A 12,786-nucleotide genomic window follows, 5' to 3' on the forward strand; every position below is an offset into this window, starting at 1 on the left:
TTCTAGACATATGTATTTATGTTTCTGCTTACTCTACTTTCAATGTGTTTTGACAACATTGAACACCTTGGTCCTATTTCATGAAGTGATAGTGATAATTTTGTAACGACAGGTATTTTACGTATTGTCAGAGGCAGCTCAATAGTTTGGTGGGGCTTTGTTTCATAAAAACAATTGTGACAACCATTTCAACTCCATGAAAAATTCCATTGAAAATTCCAGTCATATGAAATTTTTATGTAATTCATATGTAATAATTCCATTTGCATTACTTTAGTTTTTAGAAATATTCAAATTATTGAAAAGTAAGAAAATCCGCGCAGTCGCCATATAAACAAATTTTCAAAATTATCATGCGAAAACGGAACTATTTAGATTTGTCGCTATTGTCGTGACAATTTTGTCAGAGTGGCAATTGTGAGCACCAGTCAATTGTCGACAATGTTCTAGTATTATCACTGTCGCTTTCCAAAAATTGTCAGGGTTGCCTACAGGCGTCTACGAAATAGAAAAAATGTCGCCCACAATTCTGGCTCTAAATTTTACGGATAAATCGACAACAGTCGCACCTGTAATTTTTATGAAATAGGGCGCTAATGGTTTGGCACTTAATCAGATTTTACAAGCACAAATTCTTCGGGTAAAATCTTGCAGGTTCTGACGAAGAGCGGACCTATTTCTCTGCTCTACGTTGCAAAATAACCGAGTACGCGAACGCTTTTGGTAAACTCTGGCGAGTTAGGGAACGCAACTAATATCTATTTCACATTAGTAGCAATATTGGGTGTCTGCTGTCAAACACAGTTTTTCTTTGCTCGCTCAATTCGTACGCCATTGGGTTTTTGACGTTTGCTAGCATTTTAAGTACACTCCCTCGAAATGATGCAAATGTCAAAGAAATTCAAAATTTCGTTATCTGGAGTGTTTTGTTTTTGTGTAACAGTTTGTACTTGGGAGAGGTTGAAAGCATAATAAAAATATATGTACATAGTAGGGAAGCATGATAAAAACATTAGAAGTTAAAATCATTCTCACTTCGTCGGCTTGATCATGGTGAAATTATACCAGGTGAAGTAATCAGAGCGAGTCACTGCAGCGGGATTGAAACCTTGGGTCAAACGACTAGGCTGGTAAAAGTTCTGAAGGAGGACCAAACCACAAAGCTGGGTTCACTCAAGAGGCCTGATGGCACTTTAACAGAGACTAGGTTTCTCTCTCCCTGTTCTTTTAGAGGCTCATTATTTTGGAAACCTGGAGATGCTTACGCCTTCCTCGCCCTCGACTGGAATACGAGAACCACTGTGTCAAGATACAACTGGTTTATTGCTAGAACTGTGGCGAATGAAGATGCCGTAATTATGCTATTGAGTCTCTTGACAGTTTCAAATCGCCAGGTCCGGATGGCATACAACCTATTGTACTTAACCTTTTCACCATTTTTACGATATATCGTAAACAAATTTTGCAACCTTTGACGATTTTTTATATATATATATATTTTTTTTGAACGTTGTCACATGCCGTGTATCTGATTCTGATCTGATTTTGAAGAGATCTTTTATCTTTTCAAAATAAGTGCTTACAAAGAAAAACAAATCAAATTTTTTAAAGATTTGCATTTTTGTCAGACCCTTTAATTAAAAAATTCATCTTTACTGGAGTTGGTTGCAAACTTTGTTATTTACCATCTTACAACGTCATATTAGCAGCCAAGAATGCTGAAAATTATAAAATTCAATATCCATTCTAGCCTCTATTCACTTTGTTATAAAAGTTTTTGGTAAAAAAAACGCATGAAAAAAGTGAACGATATATCGTACTAGTGCCACGAACTCATAAATCAATTTGGTCGATTTCTTTAGGGATGTGTGGATTTGATGGGGATTTTTTTTTGTATTAAATTTTCATATTCAAATTATAATAAATATTTTACTGCCTGCCCTTAAAAATTTCTCGAATAAAGATTTTCTTTGTACATACATAGGTACTTTTTGTGCGGTATGTTTTACGGTTTTTCTATCGCCGTCAATGCATTATTCGGCGCAAATGTCTGCTTTGATTGGGTCTCACCAAACAAACAATTTTCTCTCACTTCATTACATGAATGAACTACATATATTTCTGACGACGCCAACGCAGTCGGTTATTCATTTACAGCGTGGCGACGAATAACTGTTACCCCGGTTTTTTGAGAAATAAAAGGTCCTTTATAGATTTTGCGAAAAAAGTATTTTATTGTTAAATTTCCAAAGATTTTACTTTAGTTGTATTAATTAGCTATTAAATTATAATCCTTATTTACAATTTCCAGCAGTTTAAACTTTGTGAGAAAAGGCTTTGTATAAAAAAAGTACAAAAAAGAAAAAAATGAGTGTGTAACACCGTACACATGATAGAAGTGAAACTTCTTAAAAAAGGTGTGTGTACCAGGTACCTACTCCCGAAATTGGATGTGTAAACATATGTTTACAGTTCGGCAAAGCATTAGGCGATTGAGATACATACATATGTTTGGTTAGAAATCAAACAATAATTTCATTTCATCTTATTAATTTTCTGATATACATATAATTTATTTATTAATTTTCCGGTAACACCACCTTATATGAATTCGGGCTTCTAGCATCCATAGGACCGGGTTGTAATGGAAGTAATTGTATGTTTAACAAATAAATGAAAATGTTTATAATGCAATCAATAGATCCTTACGAATTCGCCATTACCAAGGCACTAAGTAACGTACGCACTTTTGTTTGCAAAATGCATTTTTTTAAGTTGAAAGAAGACAAAGTCCTTTGTTCGGCATTTATTCTTACTCGCATGTGGCACCAAGAGTATAAAAACATAAAATTACCTTATAAATTAAAAGCATAAGTATCACATGTATGCGTAGTCCAATTCACGAAATCATTTCATCGATCTGAGTAAAAACTAAGTGCATAAACTCTATTTCGCGTTAATTGAAATCATGAAATGGTCTTCATTCATTCAGTTTCTACTCAAACGCATGAAATGATTTCATGAATTGGCCTACGCATAATGGTAGTAAATGACAGAATGAATTACAACAAACACATCCTTTTGACATAATGCAAGCCGAAGACGTTGGTCCAAATCAATCCGCAATCAAGTTGTACTAGTGATGGGCGAGTCCGAGATGTTTAAACGATCGAGAGAATCGCTATCGTTGCAAAACTACAATCGAGTCAATAATCGACTCGCTGCCCGACTGTACACTCGAGATGTTTTTCGATTGTTTCGAGTCGACTGACTTATCACTGACGAGATCGTTTGAACCAGGTGAGCCAATTCGTGGGGAATTCTCCGATTTGCTGGGAATTTCAGTTTGCGTGGGGAATCGGGGAATGGACCTTTTTTTGTGGGGAATTTCAGCTCCTTCAATTTTAGTATAATAAAGTTTTAAATGGCCAAAAATTACTGTTGATTTTTTTAGAATCTTTCTTGTCGCATTTGCTTTCATAGAACGAATAAACATAATTTACTTGTAGATGGAAGAAAACCGCAACCACTTCAGCATAAAATCCTAAAACATAAGTACATAACATCGTTCAAAGAACGAAATCGCGTATCAAGAAAATGCAAAACCTCGTATGAGAGGTTGCCAAAATTTCCAAAGGCTAGTCCGAGATGTTTTGACCGATTTTATCGAATGTTAAACGCGACTGGCAATTCGTTGCCATAGTCTGCGACAGATAACCATCGAGATGTTTTAACAACCGCTGGCCAGCAGCGAGACCGAGATGACTTGGTCGATTGTTAACGAATATGTTAGTTCAGCTTAAGCACGACTTTTTTCGGGTGGCAAATCGTCTACGAGAGAAAACATCGAGGACAATCGAGATATTTGAACAATCGAGACAATCGACTAAAACATCTCGGGCTCGCCCATCACTAAGTTGTACGTTTTGCCCACAAACATTGCAATTTTGCGAGCAGTCTCATTGTAAAATCTCATTTTTACAATTTCATAGTTTCGGCTTACATTTATAAAATTCAACGAAAGCACGTACCTATTTCGGCTGAGTTATCCGTTTTCGGTTATTTAGTGTACAAAATAAAGGCAAATTAAATGAGTTTGTACAACATGGCCATTAATGTAGCGTCAAGTTGTACAACTTGCCAGAAAATCCAAATTTTTTGATCTTTCATACAACCAAGACATAAATTCATTCAACAGGCCCACAAACGGTGCAATCTAAAGCCAAAGCAACACCCAGTTGAACCAACGGTCGCTACATTTATGGCTTTCTTTAAGAAACATCGGGCGAATAATATATATAAATATATAAGTTGGCCTTGCTATCATCCTTGTAGGGTATTGTACCTATATGTTTTTATACTTGTTTAAATTCTTTATGTTCAATTTATGGTTCAATGAATTTTTTTGTTATCAAAAAGAAAATTTTTGATTATTCAATAATAAACTTTCAAACAAGAAAGAAATAAATATTTTTACATTGAACAATATATCATATGATATATTGGCGATCCTGCCAGGAGCATTATACTACGGACATCATCCAAAGTAAGCGCCGTTGCACACATCCGCACCTTATGCCGTTGCAACTGACAATATCTTTAGCCAGTACATCGTTCAACTAAACGGCGGCTACGAAAACTTCTAACATACATATGTATCCAACAACCACAACAAATGCTGCCGACTTCTATACAACAGCAGCAGCAGGTACAACTGCAACAGCAAACATATGAGCGTGCAAATCAGCAATAAACGCAGTTAGGTTTTTGCAATGGCCAATCGAATGCTGCACCAGTGCAATATCAAGCACATTCATATACAGCAACTACGGCCAGCGCAGACGAAGCTATTCCGTGAACAATGGAACTTTCCTCCACCTAGTGACGGTACATACAACCAGCTAATGAGCTTTCCTCAGTCCTAACATCGTCATATCGATGGCTGAGTGGAAGATCGATCTATCTCGGCTGCCAGTTCGAAAACGCTCTATCTCAAAAAACTTTTCAAGAACGCCCTATTTCAGAATTTTATTGAAAAACACCATATCTCAAAACTCGGTTCAAAAACGCCCTATCCCACTTCAAAATGTATTGAAAATATGCTGATATAGGGCTTTTTTGAATCGGCAACTGAGATAGGGCGTTTTTGAAACGAATTCTGAAATAGGGCGTTCTTCAAAAGTTTTTTGAGATAGAATGTTTTCGAACTGGCTGCCGAGATAGGTCGATCTTCCACTCAGCCATCGATATATTAACAAAATCAATCATTTTAAATTTAAACTACTATTTATTCAACAACTTGCTTATTCAACGGCCGTGCTACCAATACAGCAGCCGTTCATCCCGTCAAGCATCAAAGTCTACAACAGCCAACAGTTCAACACCACAATCGTTAGTCACTGTTGTGCTACTTCATACAGCATAATACTAGGATCTTATAAGCAATAACATTTCTAACCAACAGCTACAACAATTTCAAAAACAATTTAAATAATCAACAACAGCTGATGCAGCAATAGCAACAAAAGCATCAGTGTTAATAATAAAAACAAAACAAGAAAATTCCATATTTTACTATTTTCGTCGTAGTCATCATCGAACAATTTTTTACTTTTACGATTTATTTAAATTTTTAGATAAATTTTTCTATATGTATATACATAAAAACATATTTGTTATTATTTTTATTATTGATATTTATTTCATACACATTCCAATATTTGTTAATTAATTATCGTTTTACTGGAGGGGGAGTATATGTAGGGTTTTTTACTGGTATGTTTTTATACTTGTTTAAATTCTTGATTTTCAATTTATGATTCAATGAATTTGTTTGTTATCAAAAAGAAAATTTTTGATTATTCAATAATAACTTTCAACATATAAAACTTAAAATTTAAACCAAATATATTTACTCATTAAAATATCATATAATTGATATAAGGAGTTATATTTTTTAAGAGCACTCCTTAAACTCCTCACATGTTCGGCTCGCTCCTAAATTTGCATATGACATATTTATAAAATAGTTTATTTGTGTTGATGGCATCATTTTTATTTTTATCGCTCCGAGTTTTAAAGTGATGCGAAAAATATTCATCACTCACAATTTTAAAACACAAAACTTGAAACAACAAAACCACAAAGCTTTTTACGCCAAACTTTAAATTCAGAAACTGACAAGAAGAAAAGACCGAATCTAGAAAAATCGATGATAAAGGGGCAAGCAAGCAAAAAGCACAAAAAGTTTTCCACCGTCTCATCCTCTTCAATGGAAGGATGGGCGAATGGAGTTGTAATTTGCCACGTGAAGTGACCAGTCAGCAGTCCAACAAGCTGTCTGCAGTCCCGTCTTCTCAGTGAGAGCAAAAAACTAGATAGACCTTCTGATATTGAACGCAACATGTGTTTTTCTCAACTGCATCCCCTCGATGGCTCTCAGTCATTGCTGAGCTAGGTTTTTACCCAGTTTCTGATGGTGGCTTCGATGACCGAAGTTGGGAGTGCTATAACTGGTTTCGGATCAAGGAATGCCTGGTCTAAGCTAACTGTGGCCAAATTGTCGGATGTCTCATTGCCAGGCACTGCCGATAGACCTGGCACCCAGAGTAAAGCGAGCTGGTTATGTTTGCCACCATAATTTAGTCGAGAATTGCATTGTCGAACTAGTTTGGAAGTACTTAGATAGAGGGCTGGCCAAAGTGCAGCTCGGCTGCCACTACAGGCACGTAAACTCCTTCCCCTCCACTTTTTTGCCCATTAACTTCGAAAAATATCCCAGATCCTGGCCCAGAGTCAGTGTGTGAGTTCGGGTTCAGTGCTGTAATTAAACCAGCATTCCCCTTCAGGGAACTCAGCATTAAAGACATAAGTGCTCAAATCTCTGCCGCCAGCAATTTCGTGGGCCCCCACTTACAACTCGTGGGCCCCCATATTTTTTTAACGCCAACGTAGACCCCGTCGAGTCTGCCGTGGACCCCTGGGGGTCCACCTGGACCACTGGGAATCCCTGATATAAACTATATTATTTATTATATTTCTATACAATTATACTTAAATTACTTTTAAAACTGCAATCAGAAGTGCAGAATAGTGACTCCTCACCCCGGGAATAATAGAAAAGTTGGCGTGGCCCGCCCCTTTTCCTGATTATATAAACTTTTTTGTGCAAATGAATATTATGGTTGCTAGTAGAGAGGGGAGGTGTTAGTTTCCAAATATTATAATGGGCATATTTCGTAAAATACTTTACCGATTTTTATAAAATTAACATCGCTGTACAGGTTCGTTTGATATGCATATTTATGCATATCGCCACCGTAATTTACAAAGGCCCTAACCAACAAATTTTTTATTTTACAGGAGAAGCGAAAACGTTATAAAATGAGTATCACAAAGAGGGAGAGCTTCTTTAAAAGTGGTATGCAACTCCGTTGTTTTTGGTACTAACACTCCAACATTTTTTTTGAAAGTGTATTTTAATATATCCGACCAAAATTTGTGGAAAAAGCAGTTTCGAAAAAAGTGTTGGTTGGGGCTGTTGTGAATTAAGTTAACGATATATCTATTTAGTATCTATATAAAAAAGATTAATTCATTAACTTTTTTTATTAAAAGCGGGTTTTTAATAAAAAGTTTTATAAATCCTTTTCAAGAATAACTTAGTCAAATAGAGGATAAAATTACCTTTCTTTTGATGTATAAAGTGTAATAACAAATTTCATTATCTATTGTGCGGGCGAAAATTTTTAATAAATAAATATAGTTTAAAAAAACTAAAAAACACGCTTTTAAAGCATATCAAACTAAAAAGTAAAAAATAATTCTTAATATAAGTTGAAAATAATAATGAACAAAAAATACTAGTATTATTGTGAAAAAGTGTGGGTTGCTCGATAGACGAAAAATATGGCAAAGAGCGCCCCACGCTTTTTCACAATAATACTAGTATTTTTTGTTCATTATTATTTTCAACTTATATTAAGAATTATTTTTTACTTTTTAGTTTGATATGCTTTAAAAGCGTGTTTTTTAGTTTTTTAAACTATATTTATTTTTAATTTCTTAGTTCGATTTATTGTTAAAAATAAAATTTTTTCTAAATGCTCGAGTGCTCGAGCCTGAAAGTAAGTAGACGGTACGCATGCGCAGACAGCGTGGTTGTCTTACTTGCTCTCACACAGAGGCTGTGTGAGGAAATTATTTAATCCTGGCGATCCTAATCAGGATAATGAGATAAACTTATGAAATTATTATATTGTCGCTGATTCTTGATAAGTGTACAAAGTTTGAATTACATACAAATTACAAACATACATACATACAAACATACAGGTGAAGCTAATAAAAGGGTGTTAAAAATCGCGTGATTTTTTCCAAATTTTTACCTTATATTAAAATATTGTTTTATATGTATTAAAAACGACGCCGCTTATATAAAAATATTGTTTTTTATGTAATAAAAAATTACTAGAACATAAAGTTAAAATATATGATTAATAACCGATAAACCGATTTTTTTAAAACGAAGCATTTGTAAAAAGAAACCGAGTGGCATACTTATTTTTTTATTCTGGAAGATAAGCACCCTTTTTTATTACCTTCCTTGTATTAGCTCGGGATGTAACTATGTAATATTGATGCATCTAAAAGATGCAACGATTTCTATTCTCAAGTTACATACCTGATGACAGTACGAATGGCAATTATAATAGGGAGGTTTTAGTTTTTTAAACTATAATTTTTTTATTTGCATAGCTACGCGAAAATTCTGTACATCAGTGCCGATCAAACACGAGCTCACAAAGCCAAACAAGATGTGTATGGGTATAATAGGGAGGTTTTAGTTTTTTAAACTATAATTTTTTTATTTGCATAGCTACGCGAAAATTCTGTACATCAGTGCCGATCAAACACGAGCTCACAAAGCCAAACAAGATGTGTATGGGTAATGTGACCAACCGTACTTCTTTCGGAAGTACAGTACTTCTTTTTTCGCTCTTGTACTTCGTACTTCGAAGTACAGTCAAATGTACTTCTTTGCGATTAGTACTTCAGGCCAAGTACGTCTTCGATCATCTAGACGATCGTCGCCTGGGCGATAAATTCGTTCAAACTTTTCAAGTCGCCGGGACCAATGGCATCATATCTGCGCACCTGAAAAGGGCTCTGGAGGTGTCGTGCAATTGGTTGACTTATGGATTCTGGATAGTCAGTGTTGCGCTAATCCCGAAGGCTCTCATATTTGTCCTAGACATTTTAGGCCTATCAGTCTGTCTCCGTTTTTGCTAAAAACGTCACTGCACATAAGAAACGTGATTTCTTGTGACTGTCTTTCAAGAGCCCAACATGCCTATTGCAAGAAAAGGTCGGTATATACCGCCTTGCATACATTGCTAAAGTGGTTAGAGGAAGCCTTCACGCATAAGGATTAAGCAGTAGAAGCCTTCCTCGATATCGAGTCTATTCATAATCTTGGGGTTGAAACCAACCTAATAAGGCTTATCTACAGCTTACTTCGTCACAGAACTGTCGCGGAAGAGTGATCGCCTATGTAGATGATGTGGGACTTTTGGTTGAGGGGCGATTTCTAGACAACCTTTGATCTGGCTCAAGGTTACCTGAATCAGGTAACTAGTTGGGCGATCAACGGCAAGACAGAGTGGTCTTGTTTGACAGGAAGTACAAGATACGACAGACAGGGTCAAGTACTTAGGCTTGATCCTGGATAGTAAGCTGTCGTTGAAGTGTAAAATTGAGGAAAGAAGGCGTCAGTTGCCTTCTACTGCTGTAGGGGAGCTATCTGTAAAAGGTGACGTCTCGCCTAAAATAATTAATTAGCTCTATGAACCCAGATGTATGCCTACCTTGTTTCACGGAGCCCTTGTCTGGTGGAACTCACTAGAAAAGCTAAACTTGAAAAACAACTGGAGCGTTTACTGCGAATAGCCCTTATTGGAATTAATAGAGCTTTAGGAACCACACCTACACTGGCCCTTAACGTCATGTTGAACTCGGCGGCTGCGGATATTGTAGACAGAATTGTCGCAGCACGAACTGCCATTAGGCTCAGGGAAACCGGGTGGTAACACTGGGTGGAGTTATGGAGTGCTTTGACTTCACCCTGAACACATAGATTACATCGCTTCTGAAATAGATCCCTGAAGCTCCTTCTCTATCTATACTTTCAAGAGAGGACTAGGTAGGGCAGGGTTACTCGAACAAGGGAGCGGTAAACTTCTTGACGGACAGATCTAAACTTGGAGGTTTCTTCAGTTGGAAACTCTCCATCAGAACTATGTTCAGACTTCCGGACTTCTGCAGTGCCTTTCAGGTGGAAATAGCTGCCATCAAGGAAGGGGTAGACTCACTGCTAAAGGATATGATGGTGCGCTCGAAATCGGTAAAGGCATGTCTGACCTCTCTATCAATCGCTTCGGAGTTCTTCTTAGTAGGGCTAATTTAGCAGCCAGACCACAGTGAATTCGCGGAAAACTGCGTGGCTGATGTCCTGGCGTCGGAAAGGTATCCTAAAAACATTATCCCCGGATAATAAGCAAGTAGGAACGCCTCTGTCTGTGTTAGCTCGGCGAGCGCTAGAATTACACGCATACATCGTTTTCGCGATAATGAAATTACGTACTCTTTTGAATACCTAATAAAATAGATAAAAGAAAGCAGTGCTTCTGTTGGGACATAATAAAGGAAAAAAGAGTTTATCTGCTGCAGAAAATGTTTTTATAGGGCACTTTAAAATGCTTTTTGCAGCGCAAGACACGCATCGTTATCCCTTAATGGTGCCGAAAAACATGTTACCTCAAGGGCTAGTGATGGAGGTTCTAACAGGCCATTGTGCGATTGGTATTCACGCGGTAAGACTAGGAATCCTGATCCTTTAGGTAACAGCTGTCAAGGTAGATAGTCTTTTAGACTATCCAACCTTCGGGAGGCTAAGGTGGAAGCATTTTGGCTCGCACTTCCTAACTAACACTGAGCTCTCAGGTATCGAAATTAGCCGCATTCGAAATTTGCTAATCAGCTCGCCGACTAAATGAAGGGTATCCGTTCAGTTTTTTCGTAGTATTACAAAGGACAGTCTCTCTATTGTCGAAGTATGTCCCTTGCCTGGGGTACCCACTTTAACCTAACCTAACCTAACCTGTACTTCTTTGAGCTATGTAATAGTTGGTCACATTATGTATGGGCGACGTGACTGCGCTGTACCACACACATAAACGTATTTGAGCTAAACAGCGATCACTGATTGAACTTGCTAAATATATACTTGTATGTACATACATATGTACACATTTATAAACGAAAGACAAAGCATCGCTTCCCACTCATGTGCAGTATGTGGTTGACACAAAAATTAAACATCCATACATATGTATGTTTGTAAATATGATCATACATACATAGGTATTTATGTACCCTGCAGTAAAATTTAGACAGTCTGACAAAGCGCTAGTTCCGAACTACATATCTCAGAACCATCTCTGAACTAGTGCAAAAGGAATGCAGAGCGGGACAGTTGAAACTTGCGGTGTAAATGTGCAAATGCTCATTACTCGTACAATACGAAAGTAGCTTAGCGAGCAGACCTCCGACTCAACCATCGTTGGTCGCGTGTTCAAATCGCGGTGGAGGCAGTTTTGAGTTTTCAAATTTAATGAATTTAAATTGAATTGAAATTGAATTGAAAAAAACTGTCCAAAATGGAACCGGTTAAAAACTGGTTGCAAAGTAATGCACTGGGCGACAATTGCCACCGCCAATGACATCGCCTTGTAAAACTAGACAGTTGAAAGCTCTTATAAAGATTTTATTTTGTTGCTTTAAATAAAAGAGTTCTTTATATGTAAAGTCTATCTTAAACTGAAGCATTTTCATCTAAGCTAAGGGCCCGTTGTTGATTTTGAAATTTTAGCAAAAGTCATTATACACCATATATGAGATTGAAAACGAAAACCGTGGAGCGCATGCAATACAAAGCACTAGATTTAATTGACAATAGTCAAACTACATAACATAGACCTAAAATTTCTACAGAGAAAGTACAAATTTGAGATCGATTTTAAGTGGTTGTTAGCATACCGGCATTTAAATGTCTGCATACATATACATACCTAACCAATTATGCATGTACGCTGAATTCGCCGACAAGCTTTTTTAAAAACGAAGTAAATTAGTACGAATTGTTAGTAATTTTCATTAGAGTTTGAGTAACTCCTTTCACTAAATGGCTTTTAGTAACTTTAACGAGACCTTAACTTATTTTATTTAATTCATTTTAGTGCAGTTTTGGCAAAATTTTCTTGCTAAAAAATCTTTTGGTACACTACTTTATTTTATTCCTTTGATTGTACGTGTTAAATAAAAGCTTGTTTTTAAAAAATATTTTTTTACATTTTATTTTGAACTTTTTAGTTTTATTTTATATAACCAGGACATAATATGTTTATTAAGGGATGACTCTCCGTTTATGAGCGTAGAACATTTAATATAAGCGGTGTAAATATTTTCGATCATCTGTTTAGGCTGAGCAAAACACGTTGAGTTCAGGTAGCGAAAAAATTGTACGATGGAAAAAATGGCGGAAAGTTGGCAACTGTTGAACTGAGCGGAACTACTCAACTGTGCTTTTCTACGACAAACAGTCTGCGGTTGGACAATATGAACGCGCCCAATGTGTCACGAATTAGGAGCATAATCAGAAACAAATCGGTGTGTTAACTGCTGATTTGCTTGACCTTATTTTGTCGGTCCAAACAGGAATCTCGATTT

At 36.5% G+C, this 12,786-nt stretch overlaps 1 protein-coding gene across 1 annotated transcript in view; it reads left to right on the forward strand.

Moving 5' to 3' along the window:
* LOC118750096 (mediator of RNA polymerase II transcription subunit 12-like) overlaps nucleotides 1-12,786 on the forward strand; it is an 86,268-nt gene that overhangs the window by 13,138 nt on the left and 60,344 nt on the right. The window lies entirely within an intron of this gene.

The sequence above is a fragment of the Rhagoletis pomonella genome, unplaced genomic scaffold, assembly GCF_013731165.1.
Source record: "Rhagoletis pomonella isolate Grant_MI unplaced genomic scaffold, Rhpom_1.0 Rhpom_scaffold_00140, whole genome shotgun sequence".
Lineage (NCBI taxonomy): Eukaryota > Metazoa > Arthropoda > Insecta > Diptera > Tephritidae > Rhagoletis > Rhagoletis pomonella.